General features: G+C 46.2%; 7 non-coding genes across 7 annotated transcripts; all 7 read right to left on the bottom strand.

Moving 5' to 3' along the window:
* Positions 1 to 944: 944 nt before the first annotated feature.
* On the bottom strand, positions 945 to 1,026 carry TRNAS-GCU (transfer RNA serine (anticodon GCU)). The gene has a single exon. It is a non-coding gene; the product is annotated as a tRNA-Ser (tRNA).
* Positions 1,027 to 2,428: 1,402 nt separating this feature from the next.
* Positions 2,429 to 2,502, bottom strand: TRNAN-GUU (transfer RNA asparagine (anticodon GUU)). The gene has a single exon. It is a non-coding gene; the product is annotated as a tRNA-Asn (tRNA).
* A 4,696-nt stretch (positions 2,503 to 7,198) lies between these two features.
* Positions 7,199 to 7,280, bottom strand: TRNAS-GCU (transfer RNA serine (anticodon GCU)). Its single transcript has one exon. It is a non-coding gene; the product is annotated as a tRNA-Ser (tRNA).
* Positions 7,281 to 8,676: 1,396 nt separating this feature from the next.
* On the bottom strand, positions 8,677 to 8,750 carry TRNAN-GUU (transfer RNA asparagine (anticodon GUU)). Its single transcript has one exon. It is a non-coding gene; the product is annotated as a tRNA-Asn (tRNA).
* Positions 8,751 to 11,441: 2,691 nt separating this feature from the next.
* On the bottom strand, positions 11,442 to 11,523 carry TRNAS-GCU (transfer RNA serine (anticodon GCU)). Its single transcript has one exon. It is a non-coding gene; the product is annotated as a tRNA-Ser (tRNA).
* Positions 11,524 to 12,923: 1,400 nt separating this feature from the next.
* TRNAN-GUU (transfer RNA asparagine (anticodon GUU)) lies at positions 12,924 to 12,997 on the bottom strand. Its single transcript has one exon. It is a non-coding gene; the product is annotated as a tRNA-Asn (tRNA).
* A 2,689-nt stretch (positions 12,998 to 15,686) lies between these two features.
* On the bottom strand, positions 15,687 to 15,768 carry TRNAS-GCU (transfer RNA serine (anticodon GCU)). The gene has a single exon. It is a non-coding gene; the product is annotated as a tRNA-Ser (tRNA).
* Between the last annotated feature and the right edge of the window lie 1,050 nt (positions 15,769 to 16,818).

The following is a 16,818-nucleotide window of genomic DNA, read 5'->3' as shown; positions in this document are numbered from 1 at the left end:
TGAGTGGAATCTGTAACCCTGTTGTACGGTTACAAGCGTATGCAGATTAAGAAGAAAATATAATATCAAAAGAATATATACAGGACATTGGTTGAAGCACTAAAAAAAAATCAAAACAGCGTTCTTTTACTTTGATCACTGAGTATTGTTCCAGATTCTTATGTTATTCTTAATCCATTTAACGCCGAGGGTTGCTTTTTCTCTCCGAATCAACGAGAGATCCCTTCTCGACCGCCTCAAATGCAGTATCCTGGAGCGTGAGACTTTGCACCTTAGGCGGCCTTGGCCTTAATTAAGGTACAACCCCAGCATTTGCCTGGTGTGAAAATGGGAAACCACGGAGAACCATTTTCAGGGCTGCCGACAGTGGGGTTTGAACCTACTATCTCCCGAATACTGGATACTGGCTGCGCTTAAGCGACTGCAGCTATCGAGCTTGGTCGTCTGGAAAGGAGAAACAGTACCTGACCAAGGCGACCTAATCTAATATGCTGAAAGGGCCTTGCCGATGGATGGGAGATCGGAAGGAATAGGCAATGAAGCGGCCGTGGCCTACGGTTAGGTATCCAATCGGCATTAGATTGAAGGAGAGGAGAGAAACCAATGAAAACCACTCCCAGGATAGCTTAAGTGGGAATCGAGCCCCGTCTCCAGCAGCACGGCCTCTCGAGGCTGATTGGACCCCGTTCCAGTCCTAGTACCTCTTTCTAAATTTCGTGGCTGAGCCGGGAATAGAATCCGGCCCTCTGTGGGAGAGAGGGTAGCAACTAATCACACTAACCAATATACATCAGAGGCGGGCAGCACGTATCAATATGAATGAATAAGAACCTATGCACTTAGTAGTGTCTGCGCCCTAACAGCACCGCTTAGAAACGATTTTTTGCTATTATACTTTTATACATCAAAAGCATCATATGTGGTTCGACATAAAATTCTACAATCGACGAGGATGGGATTCGAACCCACGCGTGCAGAGCACATTGGATTAGCAGTCCAACGCCTTAACCACTCGGCCACCTCGTCATTACGGCTGGCATCAGTATCTCATGTACATGCGGTATTAGGACTTACTGTTATTTTATTATTATTGATGCGCCCGGTCCTGATACACTACTGTGTATGTGTTCTAGAACGTGTCAGTACTGCTGTGTGATATTTAAGGTGTGTTTAGAGGCAGAACTGGTTTGTGAAAGTACGTCGGCCCCTCTACATTTCTTTGTTCAATGATACCAGCATCCCTCTAACAGTTATTATGTTTTCCAGTTTTGTGCTTGGATAGGACTTATTCCTCATGTGTCGCATGTACTTCATACACTGCGTTCTGAAAGTGCTCAGCTATCGCAAGTTTTAATTAAGTTACTAGAGGACCCGTATGTGGTGTAGTATTTGGTGTGATTAGCTGCCATCCCCGGAGGCCTGGGCTCGATTCCCGTCTCCGCCACGAAATTTGAAAAGTGGTACGAGGGCTGGACAGGGTTCCACTCAGCCTCGGGAGGTCAACTGAGTACAGGTGGGTCCGATTCCCTCCTCAGCCATCTCGACGTGATTTTCTGTGGTTTCCCAGTTCTTCCCCAGGCAAATGTCGGAATGGCACCGAACGTAAAGATATGACCGCATCCTTCCCTATCCCTTTCCAACTTCCCATCCCCCACAACACCCCTGTTAAGAATAGCAGGTGAAGCCGCCGAGGCAAGGTACTGGTGCTCCCCCAGTTGTATGCCCGACCAAATGTCCCACATCCAGGACACTACCACTCAACATTTTCTTGGTGTGCTATGCATCGAGCGAGGCAGAAGGTGATATTATGATCTCATTGGACAGAGATATGCTCCACAGGGAAAACCAACCCTGGACTGTGAACGGACTCAGAAAGGAAGAAAGAAAGAAAGAAAGAAAAATGAAGTATTTTATATGTCGTCATACCGCCCTTCGAAAGTCCGTCTACCTCAGCCACGTTTGAACCCTAACAAAAGCCTTCGGTAGATAAATAGTGATGCAGTCGATTTGACCTCCGGAATCAAAAATATGTGGCATATCTTACTAGATTCCTGCAAGTTGAGCCTAACTGGAGCAACTTCACTTAAATTCGAACTGTCTCCTATGAAGATTTACGTATGTCTAAGAGTATTTTCCTTGTTTGCAATATATATCCTGGGTGGACCACACGTACAACCAGGGGAGTACAGATACTTGTAGAACTGGAAAGATTGTATGGTCATGGTGACACTACCCTGCTCCTAATCGGTGATGCCTTGTATTCATCAGTATATCCCCATACCGATAAGAACCAAGGACATGCACACATCTGTCACGCTGCGGTGTTTCCAGGGTGTGGCGTCCTGACTATGGTAGGGGGCCACATATTTCTACAGTGAAACATCTGTTGAAGGACCTTGTAGTGTGACACTGGGCTTTAAAATGTTGTCGCCCCCGGGTGGGCTCGAACCACCAACCTTTCGGTTAACAGCCGAACGCGCTAGCCGATTGCGCCACGGAGGCTACGTGCTAATGGTGTTAAGAATGACCAGTTCTAGACACGTGCACTTTCATTTTGTTCATTGCTTGTCTAATGCTTATCATGCCTAAAGATAATGACTGCTTGATGTCTTTGGAGTGTACAGATCGGGAAAGGGAAGTGCTGACGCTGATTCAGAACTATTTGATAAGGTAATCAGCTATGTGGGAAACGACTTGGAAAGTAATGTGATTGTAGCGGGAGACCTCAATTTATCAAATGTCAATTTGGAAGGTAATGTGAACGACAGGAAGCATGAGCAACGAATTTGGGAAGGACATCTGATTCAGAAAGAGATGGAACCAACTAGAGGGAAGAATATATTGGACGTGGTGCTGGTAAAACTAGACGAGCTCTATAGAGAAACCGAAGTAATAGATGGTATTAGTGATCGCAGTTAAAAATAAATGTGGTAGAGTGGAAGGTCTTAAAGTAGAGCTAATAGGTACCACATGGCTGGTAAAACAGGCATGAGGGAGTTTAAAAAGTAACTATGATCGACAGAAAACGATAAATGAAAATGTAAACAGACTCCTATTTTTTTGCAGGTTGCTTTACGTCGCACCGACACAGATAAGTCTTACGGCGACGATGGGACAGGAAGGGGCTAGGAGTGTACGAGTGGGAAGGAAGTGGCAGTGGCCTTAATTAAGGTACAGCCCTAGCATTTGACTCGTGTGAAAATGGGAAACCACGGAAAACCATCTTCAGGGCTGCCGACGGTGGGGTTCGTACCCACTATCTCCCGAATAATGGACAGTGGCAGCACGTAAGCGACTGCAGCTATCGAGCTCGGTAAAGAGACAAGGAGTTGGCCTACATACCATGTACGCGTGTAGGGAGCTCCAATGTAATTACGTCCACTCAATATATTATAAGAAATTGGAAAATATTATTGAAACATCTTGTGAAGTCCATCCTCACAAGAAGATGATGTTTCTTTACAGCATAGTACCGGTTTCTGCTCGGATACAACCACCACTTGTAGACCTCCTCGATTATTACTTCCTCAAACACAACTCTTAGCACTGACCATCACTCTATGACCACTTCTTCCATTTGATACATCTGACTGATACATATGATCTGATAGATATGATACCTCTCACCACTTTTTTTTTTTTTTTTTTTTACATGGCCTCCGACATGCTACTATTTCTAAGAAGAAGAAAGAGATAGCAGGGGAGAGTGGGAAGTGATACAAGGAGTATCTGCCTGTTTCCATGTCAAACACGCTACCAGGCGATATTGTATTAGGTATATGGTATTGAAGTTTGGTATTGAAGGGTCAGGGAAAAACCACATAGGCAGAAAGAAGAAAGAGCCTACATGTAAAACCTGACATCTTTTGATAGCACATGCAAGGATGTGGGCTGGAAAAAGACCAGAGGTTGTGTTAGTTGGGAACAGGTAACATGCACAAAACATAAACCAATTCCTCGCCATTCCATCGCCTGGGGATCAGTCCGTCTGGGCACTGCTGGGACTAGCGCGGTCCTTGCCGGCTGCGGAGCCATGCGTCAAGTACCACTAGGGCCTGTCGCACGACTCCACCTCCTTGGGGTACCTCGTACCCAGTCTCCGATCCCGGAGAATGAGGCCAAGCCCGCCGAGGCGGGGGCCTCCTGGAATAGGGTGGGTCATGGCGCCGGGCCTCCCTCCTCTCTGCCCGCGCCATGGCCCTGTAGACTGGGCAACTGCGGTGGGAGGCCGGGTGGCCCCCCGCGCAAGTGGCGCACACCGGCGCCTCCTTAAGTGTTGCGCAGGCCGTGTAGTGGTGATCACCACCACAGCGGTTGCACTTCACTTGGAGTCCACAGCTAACTTGACGGTGGCCCCACCTCAGACAGCGGAAACACTGCAAGAGCTGCTGAGGGGGACGTTTTACTCTCACCTGACTGCCGCTACCCGCTGAGGTCCTCTCCTGATTGGCTCCTCGGTTGACTGCTGTCCTGGGAGCAGTCCTGGGTTGCGGCTTGGCGGTCCTCTCCTGGTGAGCCAGCGACGCCTTCTGCTTCCTGGTGCGGCGTCGTCGTCTTCTTCTTCTTCTTCCCGGGGGTTGCTTCTCGGCGGGGGAAGAGGCCTCGTCCTGGTGGCCCTCCTCCCGGCCTGATGACCCCAGGGTAGCTGATGGCTCCGCTGCGTCGCCGTCTTCTTCCTTCTCCTGGCTGGCGGCGGCGGCGTCGGTCGGTGCTAACGCCTGAGTGCATTCTCTGTCCTGTGGGGCGCACATCGAGGTCTGCAGCTCGACAGACGTGCTGTCAGGCTGGGCCTGGACAGCAGCCTCAGAACGCCAGGGGGCGTCCTCCTCCACTGAAGTCGCACCGTTGCGGCGCCAGGGGGCGTCATGCCCCACCTCCGTGATGGCGTCGCTGGTCGCCGGCTGGGTGGCCAGGACTAGGTCGGTATTAACCGCCCTATTCCTTAGCCTCCTCGGCGTCTCCCTGGTCTCCGTCGCGGCCCTGACTGCGCCGGTGTTCATCCCTGGCACGCCGTCCCTCCCTGGTAGACGGATGACCTGGAACAGAGTAGAAAGCTCCTTCTCTGCGTCGCGCATCCGCTCCTGGTCGTGATGCCGGATAATGAGGCCTCCTGGTAGGAAGCTCTCGACGGCCATGGTTGTCGAGATGATCCTGCCTCCTCGGCGAGGGCGCCGCATTCTGTCCAGGACGAGGCCCCGTTCAGAAGTTACAGGGCGCCCTGTCCTGTAGTACACGAGCAGCGCCTCGTACTCCGGGTCGGTGTGGCCTTCGGAGAAGAGAAAGCCGTCAGGGGGGTCGCACCCGTCCCTGTACGGCTCCGTCTCCACCTCGGTCTCCGGCTCCGGCTCGGGTGCAGGCGGCTCGTTCTCCTCCGATGCCCAGCAGTAGTCTGCTGCTCGCCACACGTCCGTATTCTTCATCCTGGTACTCCTGAAAGAGAATAAGAATAAGCGAGCACTGAGAAGTGCTCAGCTCAGACAAAAGCCCTTTCGAAGTCGTACTAATAAGTACAGCTGCCTGGTTAGCACTTGAAAGTACTGAGCGCCTGGCAAGGAGAGAGACAACGGAGCGACAGGCACGTACGACCTCTCGCTACGACAGTCAGCTGCTCCTTTTACCTCTCACCACCGTTGCATCGACTTTTATAAGCTCGCGATGACAACTCATCTCCCTACTCTCTGTTCATCCGTTCCAGCTCAACATACAGTAGCTGGCGAATACTGACACTTGGTCGCAATCACGTGTCCACGCACTGATGTCATCAGTCATGTGTCGTATAAGCTTACCCAAGCGGATTACAGTGACTATGCGGCATGAGTCACCGGAAAACCTACTTGCACATAACATTCTCAGTTAAACATAGCCTCGATTGCAAAATACTCTGCCAACACATCTGCCTAGAGTTACAAGCCACAGAATGACTATATCAAACCAACAAATCTCACTTACTAATATACAGCATAATTACAAACATATTCACTTAACCTATGATTAAATACAATAATATGCGTGATACCTAATTATTACAGTCTAAATGATGAGAAACAGAATATAAAATATAATGAATCGGGTTAATAATAATAATAATAATAATAATAATAATAATAATAATAATAATAATAATAATAATAATAATAATAATAATAATAATAAATACTGAGTGGAATCTGTATCCCTGTTGTACGGTTACAAGGGTAAGCAGATTAAGAAGAAAATATAATATCAATAGAATATATACAAGACATTGGTTGAAGCACTAAAAAAAAATCAAAACAGCGTTCTTTTACTTTGATCACTGAGTATTGTTCCAGATTCTTATTTTATTCTTAATCCATTTAACGCCGAGGGTTGCTTTTTCTCTCCGAATCAACGAGAGATCCCTTCTCGACCGCCTCAAATGCAGTATCCTGGAGCGTGAGACTTTGCACCGGAGGTACGTCTGGAAAGCAAGTTGCTTTACGCCGCACCGACACAGATAGGTCTTATGGCGACGATGGGACAGGAAAGGGCTAGGAGTGAGAAGGAAGCGGCCTTGGCCTTAATTAAGGTACAGCCCCAGCATTTGCCTGGTGTGAAAATGGGAAACCACGGAGAACCATTTTCAGGGCTGCCGACAGTGGGGTTTGAACCTACTATCTCCCGAATACTGGATACTGGCCGCGCTTAAGCGACTGCAGCTATCGAGCTTGGTCGTTTGGAAAGGAGAAACAGTACCTGACCAAGGCGACCTAATCTAATATGCTGAAAGGGCCTTGCCGATGGATGGGAGATCGGAAGGGATAGGCAATGAAGCGGCCGTGGCCTACGGTTAGGTATCCAACCGGCATTAGATTGAAGGAGAGGAGAGAAACCAATGAAAACCACTCCCAGGATAGCTTAAGTGGGAATCGAGCCCCGTCTCCAGCAGCACGGCCTCTCGAGGCTGATTGGACCCCGTTCCAGTCCTAGTACCTCTTTCTAAATTTCGTGGCTGAGCCGGGAATAGAATCCGGCCCTCTGGGGGAGAGAGGGTAGCAACTAATCACACTAACCAATATACATCAGAGGCGGGCAGCACTTATCAATATGAATGAATAAGAACCTATGCACTTAGTAGTGTCTGCGCCCTAACAGCACCGCTTAGAAACGTTTTTTTTTTTGCTATTATACTTTTATACTTCAAAAGCATCATATGTGGTTCGACATAAAATTCTACAATCGACGAGGATGGGATTCGAACCCACGCGTGCAGAGCACATTGGATTAGCAGTCCAACGCCTTAACCACTCGGCCACCTCGCCGTAACGGCCGGCATCAGTATTAGGACTTACTGTTATTTCATTATTATTGATGCGCCCGGTCCTGATACACTACTGTGTATGTGTTCTAGAACGTGTCAGTACTGCTGTGTGATATTTAAGGTGTGTTTAGAGGCAGAACTGGTTTGTGAAAGTACGTCGGCCCCTCTACATTTGTTTGTTCAATGATACCAGCATCCCTCTAACAGTTATTATGTTTTCCAGTTTTGTGCTTGGATAGGACTTATTCCTCATGTGTCGCATGTACTTCATACACTGTATTCTGAAAGTGCTCAGCTATCGCAAGTTTTAATTAAGTTACTAGAGGACCCGTATGTGGTGTAGTATTTGGTGTGATTAGCTGCCATCCCCGGAGGCCTGGGCTCGATTCCCGTCTCCGCCACGAAATTTGAAAAGTGGTACGAGGGCTGGACAGGGTTCCACTCAGCCTCGGGAGGTCAACTGAGTACAGGTGGGTCCGATTCCCTCCTCAGCCATCTCGACGTGATTTTCTGTGGTTTCCCAGTTCTTCCCCAGGCAAATGTCGGAATGGCACCGAACGTAAAGATATGACCGCATCCTTCCCTATCCCTTTCCAACTTCCCATCCCCCACAACACCCCTGTTAAGAATAGCAAGTGAAGCCGCCGAGGCAAGGTAATGTTGCTCCCCCAGGTGTATGCCCGACCAAATGTCCCACATCCAGGACACTACCACTCAACATTTTCTTGGTGTGCTATGCATCGAGCGAGGCAGAAGGTGATATTATGATCTCATTGGACAGAGATATGCTCCACAGGGAAAACCAACCCTGGACTGTGAACGGACTCAGAAAGGAAGAAAGAAAGAAAGAAAGAAAGAAAGAAAGAAAAATGAAGTATTTTATATGTCGTCATACCGCCCTTCGAAAGTCCGTCTACCTCAGCCACGTTTGAACCCTAACAAAAGCCTTCGGTAGATAAATAGTGAAGCAGTCGATTTGACCTCCGGAATCAAAAATATGTGGCATATCTTACTAGATTCCTGCAAGTTGAGCCTAACTGGAGCAACTTCACTTAAATTCGAACTGTCTCCTATGAAGATTTACGTATGTCTAAGAGTATTTTCCTTGTTTGCAATATATATCCTAGGTGGACCATACGTACAACCAGAGGAGTACAGATACTTGTAGAACTGGAAAGATTGTATATTCATGGTGACACTACCCTGCTCCTAATCGGTGATGCCTTGTATTCATCAGTACATCCCCATACCGATAAAAACCAAGGACATGCACAAATCTGTCACGCTGCGGAGTTTCCAGGGTGTGGCGTCCTGACTATCGTAGGGGGCCACATATTTCTACAGTGAAACATCTGTTGAAGGACCTTGTAGTGTGACACTGGGCTTTAAAATGTTGTCGCCCCCGGGTGGGCTCGAACCACCAACCTTTCGGTTAACAGCCGAACGCGCTAGCCGATTGCGCCACGGAGGCTACGTGCCAATGGCGTTAAGAATGACCAGTTCTAGACACGTGCACTTTCATTTTGTTCATTGCTTGTCTAATGCTTATCATGCCTAAAGATAATGACTGCTTGATGTCTTTGGAGTGTACAGATCGGGAAAGGGAAGCGCTGACGTTGATTCAGAACTATTTGATAAGGTAATCAGCTATGTGGGAAACGACTCGGAAAGTAATGTGATTGTAGCGGTAGACCTCAATTTATCAAATGTCAATTTGGAAGGTAATGTGAACGACAGGAAGCATGAGAAACGAATTTGGGAAGGACATCTGATTCAGAAAGAGATGGAACCAACTAGAGGGAAGAATATATTGGACGTGGTGCTGGTAAAACTAGACGAGCTCTATAGAGAAACCGAAGTAATAGGTGGTATTAGTGATCGCAGTTAAAAATAAATGTGGTAGAGTGGAAGGTCTTAAAGTAGAGCTAATAGGTACCACATGGCTGGTAAAACAGGCATGAGGGAGTTTAAAAAGTAACCATGATCGACAGAAAACGATAAATGAAAATGTAAACAGACTCCTATTTTTTTGCAAGTTGCTTTACGTCGCACCGACACAGATAAGTCTTACGGCGACGATGGGACAGGAAGGGGCTAGGAGTGCACGAGTGGGAAAAAGTGGCAGTGGCCTTAATTAAGGTACAGCCCTAGCATTTGGCTCGTGTGAAAATGGGAAACCACGGAAAACCATCTTCAGGGCTGCCGACGGTGGGGTTCGTACCCACTATTTCCCGAATAATGGACACTGGCAGCACGTAAGCGACTGCAGCTATCGAGCTCGGTAAAGAGACAAGGAGTTGGCCTACATACCATGTACGCGTGTAGGGAGCTCCAATGTAATTACGTCCACTCAATATATTATAAGAAATTGGAAAATATTATTGAAACATCTTGTGAAGTCCATCCTCACAAGAAGATGATGTTTCTTTACAGCATAGTACCGGTTTCTGCTCGGATACAACCACCACTTGTAGACCTCCTCGATTATTACTTCCTCAAACACAACTCTTAGCACTGACCATCACTCTATGACCACTTCTTCCATTTGATACATCTGACTGATACATATGATCTGATAGATATGATACCTCTCACCACCGTTGCATCGACTTTTATAACCTCGCGATGACAACTCATCTCCCTACTCTCTGTTCATCCGTTCCAGCTCAACATACAGTAGCTGGCGAATACTGACACTTGGTCGCAATCACGTGTCCACGCACTGATGTCATCAGTCATGTGTCGTATAAGCTTACCCAAGCGGATTACAGTGACTATGCGGCATGAGTCACCGGAAAACCTACTTGCACATAACATTCTCAGTTAAACATAGCCTCGATTGCAAAATACTCTGCCAACACATCTGCCTAGAGTTACAAGCCACAGAATGACTATATCAAACCAACAAATCTCACTTACTAATATACAGCATAATTACAAACATATTCACTTAACCTATGATTAAATACAATAATATGCGTGATACCTAATTATTACAGTCTAAATGATGAGAAACAGAATATAAAATCTAATGAATCGGTTTAATAATAATAATAATAATAATAATAATAATAATAATAATAATAATAATAATCATAATAATAATAATAATAATAATAAATACTGAGTGGAATCTGTAACCCTGTTGTACGGTTACAAGCGTAAGCAGATTAAGAAGAAAATATAATATCAATAGAATATATACAGGACATTGGTTGAAGCACTAAAAAAAAAATCAAAACAGCGTTCTTTTACTTTGATCATTGAGTATTGTTCCAGATTCTTATTTTATTCTTAATCCATTTAACGCCGAGGGTTGCTTTTCCTCTCCGAATCAGCGAGAGATCCCTTCTCGACCGCCTCAAATGCAGTATCCTGGAGCGTGAGACTTTGCACCGGAGGTACGTCTGGAAAGCAAGTTGCTTTACGCCGCACCGACACAGATAGGTCTTATGGCGACGATGGGACAGGAAAGGGCTAGGAGTGAGAAGGAAGCGGCCTTGGCCTTAATTAAGGTACAGCCCCAGCATTTGCCTGGTGTGAAAATGGGAAACCACGGAGAACCATTTTCAGGGCTGCCGACAGTGGGGTTTGAACCTACTATCTCCCGAATACTGGATACTGGCCGCGCTTAAGCGACTGCAGCTATCGAGCTTGGTCGTCTGGAAAGGAGAAACAGTACCTGACCAAGGCGACCTAATCTAATATGCTGAAAGGGCCTTGCCGATGGATGGGAGATCGGAAGGGATAGGCAATGAAGCGGCCGTGGCCTACGGTTAGGTATCCAACCGGCATTAGATTGAAGGAGAGGAGAGAAACCAATGAAAACCACTCCCAGGATAGCTGAAGTGGGAATCGAGCCCCGTCTCCAGCAGCACGGCCTCTCGAGGCTGATTGGACCCCGTTCCAGTCCTAGTACCTCTTTCTAAATTTCGTGGCTGAGCCGGGAATAGAATCCGGCCCTCTGTGGGAGAGAGGGTAGCAACTAATCACACTAACCAATATACATCAGAGGCGGGCAGCACGTATCAATATGAATGAATAAGAACCTATGCACTTAGTAGTGTCTGCGCCCTAACAGCACCGCTTAGAAACGATTTTTTGCTATTATACTTTTATACTTCAAAAGCATCATATGTGGTTCGACATAAAATTCTACAATCGACGAGGATGGGATTCGAACCCACGCGTGCAGAGCACATTGGATTAGCAGTCCAACGCCTTAACCACTCGGCCACCTCGTCGTAACGGCCGGCATCAGTATTAGGACTTACTGTTATTTCATTATTATTGATGCGCCCGGTCCTGATACACTACTGTGTATGTGTTCTAGAACGTGTCAGTACTGCTGTGTGATATTTAAGGTGTGTTTAGAGGCAGAACTGGTTTGTGAAAGTACGTCGGCCCCTCTACATTTCTTTGTTCAATGATACCAGCATCCCTCTAACAGTTATTATGTTTTCCAGTTTTGTGCTTGGATAGGACTTATTCCTAATGTGTCGCATGTACTTCATACACTGTGTTCTGAAAGTGCTCAGCTATCGCAAGTTTTAATTAAGTTACTAGAGGACCCGTATGTGGTGTAGTATTTGGTGTGATTAGCTGCCATCCCCGGAGGCCTGGGCTCGATTCCCGTCTCCGCCACGAAATTTGAAAAGTGGTACGAGGGCTGGACAGGGTTCCACTCAGCCTCGGGAGGTCAACTGAGTACAGGTGGGTCCGATTCCCTCCTCAGCCATCTCGACGTGATTTTCTGTGGTTTCCCAGTTCTTCCCCAGGCAAATGTCGGAATGGCACCGAACGTAAAGATATGACCGCATCCTTCCCTATCCCTTTCCAACTTCCCATCCCCCACAACACCCCTGTTAAGAATAGCAGGTGAAGCCGCCGAGGCAAGGTACTGTTGCTCCCCCAGTTGTATGCCCGACCAAATGTCCCACATCCAGGACACTACCACTCAACATTTTCTTGGTGTGCTATGCATCGAGCGAGGCAGAAGGTGATATTATGATCTCATTGGACAGAGATATGCTCCACAGGGAAAACCAACCCTGGACTGAGAACGGACTCAGAAAGGAAGAAAGAAAGAAAGAAAGAAAGAAAGAAAGAAAGAAAAATGAAGTATTTTATATGTCGTCATACCGCCCTTCGAAAGTGCGTCTACCTCAGCCACGTTTGAACACTAACAAAAGCCTTCGGCAGATAAATAGTGAAGCAGTCGATTTGACCTCCGGAATCAAAAATATGTGGCATATCTTACTAGATTCCTGCAAGTTGAGCCTAACTGGAGCAACTTCACTTAAATTCGAACTGTCTCCTATGAAGATTTACGTATGTCTAAGAGTATTTTCCTTGTTTGCAATATATATCCTAGGTGGACCATACGTACAACCAGGGGAGTACAGATACTTGTAGAACTGGAAAGATTGTATATTCATGGTGACACTACCCTGCTCCTAATCGGTGATGCCTTGTATTCATCAGTACATCCCCATAGCGATAAAAACCAAGGACATGCACAAATCTGTCACGCTGCGGTGTTTCCAGGGTGTGGCGTCCTGACTATCGTAGGGGGCCACATATTTCTACAGTGAAACATCTGTTGAAGGACCTTGTAGTGTGACACTGGGCTTTAAAATGCTGTCGCCCCCGGGTGGGCTCGAACCACCAACCTTTCGGTTAACAGCCGAACGCGCTAGCCGATTGCGCCACGGAGGCTACGTGCTAATGGCGTTAAGAATGACCAGTTCTAGACACGTGCACTTTCATTTTGTTCATTGCTTGTCTAATGCTTATCATGCCTAAAGATAATGACTGCTTGATGTCTTTGGAGTGTACAGATCGGGAAAGGGAAGCGCTGACGTTGATTCAGAACTATTTGATAAGGTAATCAGCTATGTGGGAAACGACTTGGAAAGTAATGTGATTGTAGCGGGAGACCTCAATTTATCAAATGTCAATTTGGAAGGTAATGTGAACGACAGGAAGCATGAGAAACGAATTTGGGAAGGACATCTGATTCAGAAAGAGATGGAACCAACTAGAGGGAAGAATATATTGGACGTGGTGCTGGTAAAACTAGACGAGCTCTATAGATAACCGAAGTAATAGGTGGTATTAGTGATCGCAGTTAAAAATAAATGTGGTAGAGTGGAAGGTCTTAAAGTAGAGCTATTAGGTACCACATGGCTGGTAAAACAGGCATGAGGAAGTTTAAAAAGTAACTATGATCGACAGAAAACGATAAATGAAAATGTAAACAGACTCCTATTTTTTTGCAGGTTGCTTTACGTCGCAGCGACACAGATAAGTCTTACGGCGACGATGGGACAGGAAGGGGCTAGGAGTGTACGAGTGGGAAAAAAGTGGCAGTGGTCTTAATTAAGGTACAGCCCTAGCATTTGGCTCGTGCGAAAATGGGAAACCACGGAAAACCATCTTCAGGGCTGCCGACGGTGGGGTTCGTACCCACTATTTCCCGAATAATGGACACTGGCAGCACGTTAGCGACTACAGCTATCCAGCTCGGTAAAGAGACAAGTAGTTGGCCTACATACCATGTACGCGTGTAGGGAGCTCCAATGTAATTACGTCCACTCAATATATTATAAGAAATTGGAAAATATTATTGAAACATCTTGTGAAGTCCATCCTCACAAGAAGATGATGTTTCTTTACAGCATAGTACCGGTTTCTGCTCGGATACAACCACCACTTGTAGACCTCCTCGATTATTACTTCCTCAAACACAACTCTTAGCACTGACCATCACTCTATGACCACTTCTTCCATTTGATACATCTGACTGATACATATGATCTGATAGATATGATAACTCTCACCACCGTTGCATCGACTTTTATAACCTCGCGATGACAACTCATCTCCCTACTCTCTGTTCATCCGTTCCAGCTCAACATACAGTAGCTGGCGAATACTGACACTTGGTCGCAATCACGTGTCCACGCACTGATGTCATCAGTCATGTGTCGTATAAGCTTACCCAAGCGGATTACAGTGACTATGCGGCATGAGTCACCGGAAAACCTACTTGCACATAACATTCTCAGTTAAACATAGCCTCGATTGCAAAATACTCTGCCAACACATCTGCCTAGAGTTACAAGCCACAGAATGACTATATCAAACCAACAAATCTCACTTACTAATATACAGCATAATTACAAACATATTCACTTAACCTATGATTAAATACAATAATATGCGTGATACCTAATTATTACAGTCTAAATGATGAGAAACAGAATATAAAATCTAATGAATCGGGTTAATAATAATAATAATAATAATAATAATAATAATAATAATAATAATAATAATAATAATAATAATAATAATAAATACTGAGTGGAATCTGTAACCCTGTTGTACGGTTACAAGGGTAAGCAGATTAAGAAGAAAATATAATATCAATAGAATATATACAGGACATTGGTTGAAGCACTAAAAAAAAAATCAAAACAGCGTTCTTTTACTTTGATCATTGAGTATTGTTCCAGATTCTTATTTTATTCTTAATCCATTTAACGCCGAGGGTTGCTTTTTCTCTCCGAATCAACGAGAGATCCCTTCTCGACCGCCTCAAATGCAGTATCCTGGAGCGTGAGACTTTGCACCGGAGGTACGTCTGGAAAGCAAGTTGCTTTACGCCGCACCGACACAGATAGGTCTTATGGCGACGATGGGACAGGAAAGGGCTAGGAGTGAGAAGGAAGCGGCCTTGGCCTTAATTAAGGTACAGCCCCAGCATTTGCCTGGTGTGAAAATGGGAAACCACGGAGAACCATTTTCAGGGCTGCCGACAGTGGGGTTTGAACCTACTATCTCCCGAATACTGGATACTGGCCGCGCTTAAGCGACTGAAGCTATCGAGCTTGGTCGTCTGGAAAGGAGAAACAGTACCTGACCAAGGCGACCTAATCTAATATGCTGAAAGGGCCTTGCCGATGGATGGGAGATCGGAAGGAATAGGCAATGAAGCGGCCGTGGCCTACGGTTAGGTATCCAATCGGCATTAGATTGAAGGAGAGGAGAGAAACCTATGAAAACCACTCCCAGGATAGCTTAAGTGGGAATCGAGCCCCGTCTCCAGCAGCACGGCCTCTCGAGGCTGATTGGACCCCGTTCCAGTCCTAGTACCTCTTTCTAAATTTCGTGGCTGAGCCGGGAATAGAATCCGGCCCTCTGTGGGAGAGAGGGTAGCAACTAATCACACTAACCAATATACATCAGAGGCGGGCAGCACGTATCAATATGAATGAATAAGAACCTATGCACTTAGTAGTGTCTGCGCCCTAACAGCACCGCTTAGAAACGTTTTTTTTTTTGCTATTATACTTTTATACTTCAAAAGCATCATATGTGGTTCGACATAAAATTCTACAATCGACGAGGATGGGATTCGAACCCACGCGTGCAGAGCACATTGGATTAGCAGTCCAACGCCTTAACCACTAGGCCACCTCGTCGTAACGGCCGGCATCAGTATCTCATGTACATGCGGTATTAGGACTTACTGTTATTTTATTAATATTGATGCGCCCGGTCCTGATACACTACTGTGTATGTGTTCTAGAACGTGTCAGTACTGCTGTGTGATATTTAAGGTGTGTTTAGAGGCAGAACTGGTTTGTGAAAGTACGTCGGCCCCTCTACATTTCTTTGTTCAATGATACCAGCATCCCTCTAACAGTTATTATGTTTTCCAGTTTTGTGCTTGGATAGGACTTACTCCTCATGTGTCGCATGTACTTCATACACTGCGTTCTGAAAGTGCTCAGCTATCGCAAGTTTTAATTAAGTTACTAGAGGACCCGTATGTGGTGTAGTATTTGGTGTGATTAGCTGCCATCCCCGGAGGCCTGGGCTCGATTCCCGTCTCCGCCACGAAATTTGAAAAGTGGTACGAGGGCTGGACAGGGTTCCACTCAGCCTCGGGAGGTCAACTGAGTACAGGTGGGTCCGATTCCCTCCTCAGCCATCTCGACGTGATTTTCTGTGGTTTCCCAGTTCTTCCCCAGGCAAATGTCGGAATGGCACCGAACGTAAAGATATGACCGCATCCTTCCCTATCCCTTTCCAACTTCCCATCCCCCACAACACCCCTGTTAAGAATAGCAGGTGAAGCCGCCGAGGCAAGGTACTGTTGCTCCCCCAGTTGTATGCCCGACCAAATGTCCCACATCCAGGACACTACCACTCAACATTTTCTTGGTGTGCTATGCATCGAGCGAGGCAGAAGGTGATATTATGATCTCATTGGACAGAGATATGCTCCACAGGGAAAACCAACCCTGGACTGTCAACGGACTCAGAAAGGAAGAAAGAAAGAAAGAAAGAAAAATGAAGTATTTTATATGTCTTCATACCGCCCTTCGAAAGTCCGTCTACCTCAGCCACGTTTGAACCCTAACAAAAGCCTTCGGTAGATAAATAGTGATGCAGTCGATTTGACCTCCGGAATCAAAAATATGTGGCATATCTTACTAGATTCCTGCAAGTTGAGCCTAACTGGAGCA

This window comes from Anabrus simplex, chromosome 6, assembly GCF_040414725.1.
Source record: "Anabrus simplex isolate iqAnaSimp1 chromosome 6, ASM4041472v1, whole genome shotgun sequence".
Lineage (NCBI taxonomy): Eukaryota > Metazoa > Arthropoda > Insecta > Orthoptera > Tettigoniidae > Anabrus > Anabrus simplex.
This window is presented reverse-complemented; position numbering and strand designations above follow the sequence as displayed.